Source organism: Pinus tabuliformis, chromosome 5_2 (assembly GCF_031772625.1).
Source record: "Pinus tabuliformis cultivar Carrire ecotype Pingquan chromosome 5_2, CPIR1, whole genome shotgun sequence".
NCBI lineage: Eukaryota > Viridiplantae > Streptophyta > Pinopsida > Pinales > Pinaceae > Pinus > Pinus tabuliformis.
Genome location: NC_142306.1, coordinates 475092527 through 475095500, shown reverse-complemented (window position 1 = coordinate 475095500; position 2974 = coordinate 475092527).

Below are 2974 nucleotides of genomic sequence, written 5' to 3'. Positions count from 1 at the left end.
TCAACCCTTCCGGGCAGGTAGCTGCCATCAACCCAACTCCGGGCAGACAAGTACCATCAACCCCTCCGGGCAGGTAATTGCCATCAACCCAACTCCGGGCAGACAAGTACCATCAACCCCTCCGGGCAGGTATTGCCATCAACCCAAGCACTTGCAGGTCCTACTCGACCGCAATTACACTGGTCTCGCCAGTAAACGCTATCTGATCCTAACCAAACATAGCGTACACAGGAAAATTCTTTTCCTCTTATGCCATCTGATCCTAACCAGACATAGCATGAATATTTTCTCTTTTAATACTCTTTCTCAAAGTAATTTACACAATGAAACATATGAGCATTATCATTAGCACAACAAACATGCATGTATACCATGCATTTACACTTAACCCCAACATGGGTCCACAACATCAAGTTTGATGGGAAACATATCCATCATACACGTTGTATGCATGCAAATTTTCCAAATAACATAATTCATGCATATCATATAACATCATTCTTTCTCATTTATAATTGTATTTCACATTGCAGCAATTTATGTGATGAGTTTTCTTGTTGCCGTTAAGCTACCACTACTTAATCCCATCAGCAACGTTAGTTATAAATATGCATCAGTTATCACGTATTCCATTTCCAAGAGTGTTCATGCATACAATATTGTCATGTATAAAAGCATATGCAAATACTCATTAATGTATAAATGTCAACAATAGTTGAGTTAATAATCTAAACATTTCCAATTTTGCCATGGTCTGTTGTTCCAATTCAAATCATCATTAATGGAGTATTAGCTTACGTTTACTATGGCTAGCTTTAGTCATGCATTGTTAATGTAATTAAACGTAATCTCTCTAATATACAAAGATCATAACTCTATATCATAATGACTAATCTTTGTACATTCCATTGCTTATCATATAAGCCTTTCTTTAATGTATGCAACCCATATTCCTTTCACTAGAATACTACCAGCATTTCATACAACAACCACATACTTCTTTCTTAAAGGAAGTCATTTTAATCCTCATTTCTCTATCTTCCGATGTGAGGGTTTCTCCAGATTCCCTTTCAAGAAATTATTAAAGATATCTATCTTTAGGCATAAAAATCAAGATACAAAAACAAAGTTTACTTATCCTTTATGTATCAAAATCAAGCAATCGACACAGCTCATCCAACAAGACAATCTCTCCAAGAGATTACTTTTTTCAAAGAAGCTAGCATGACCACTTTCTCTAAGTACACACCGACTTACAATTTCAAAGTCACAATAGCTATTCATATGCAACATGTGTTCTCCTAACACAATTACCTTACTTCAATGCACATAGTTCTTTTCATGAACAAATAAGGATTTTGGTTCTTGTATGATCACTATTCTAATGTGTCTTTAAGGAAAGAACCTCTACTTTTATTTTCAAGAAAATTCTCATAAAATCCTGCATCTTCATACATGAAGCATGCATACTCTTAGGATGAGACTATGTTTATGTATATATGTAATATACTCTTTCCTCAAGAAGTTACTTTGGCCGTATTTAGCAAGGATTTTATAGACAAGAGACAAGCATTTCACATACAAGACTCACGTGGAGTCTTCCCAATAAGAACTACCTATTTGCTTTATTAAGAAAGCATACAAAATAATCAATCTTTAATTGCATGCTTTAACACATTTTCTTTACCAAGAAAATCTAGAAAAGAACCATTCTTTCATTGCATGCATTCAAATACTTCCCTTACTAAGAAATCATATAAACATTCATATGTATTCTTCAAGAAAGTGAGCAAGATACTTATCTTATCCTTGGATCAACATGCATAACTAACAAATTAAACCACCCTTACCGGAAACAATTGCTCTACTTATGCATTTAGAAACATAATCTCCTAAGTGTCACACATGTACCAGAGTTACCACTTGATGCTAGATGCAACAAATATCATAACACTACTATGTATCCATTTCAGAATAATGACTTCAAGGAGACATTACGAAAATCATTAACAGCAACACACTATAGTTATCATTTTCCAATTCCTTAAGCATGGTCAAGGGAATACTCACATGCACATCAAGCGCTATCTAGTCATTTCCAAACTCTTTTTCCCCATCTCCGTCTGTCCCTACAGCACGGTCTTCTTCCTTCTCCTTGATTCCATTTCCTTTGGAAGCATCTATAGTTGGGGAAGGTAATTAGAGTTTACGGACAACTGTATTAACACAGGTAGTCTATTTATGAATAATTATCGCATGTAATCAAACCACGAATGGGTCCTAGAAATGTTACCCACTGAACATGCCTTTACAATTAACCTCACACTGAATGCAACATGCATAAGAAATCCATCATTCCCATAGTAGAGATAAATTCAACCATCATTAAATCGAAGCTCGAATGATTTTTATCTCCCAACAAGTAATGATTAACATAAACACATATCATGCTAGTGAATTTCGATTAATTAAAGGGTAACATCATTAAATCTATGAAGACATAAGCATATACTATTCATCATGCATTCTCATGGTGAATAAAATTAAGAACTCTTCTCATAAACAACCGGAACTATAGCACAAGGAGAGTAAGAATCTTCATACACACATTCGTAACATCAATCAACCTTCACTTGTTTACAAATTGTAATAATCTTAAGTCCAATTCAATTAATGCATATAAGTTCTATGGGTTAGTCATACAACACTAACCAATCTCAACTACCAATCGTCTTCATGCATCCATGACAAGACTGAATCAAAGTTAGTTATGACAATCAAATCCCGCTGCTTGACTCATTGCATGTTTTCAATATCTAAAGGGGTTCTTCTAATGTCCTTTTTAAAACAATTTTTCCATCCTATTCAAGGATGTTCCCCCTAATTTTATATTCATGCATTGGCTCATTAAATTTTGTTCGTTGTAATTTCAATCTAGTTCAATATATGCATTGTTGTTATTGCCATATGTGCA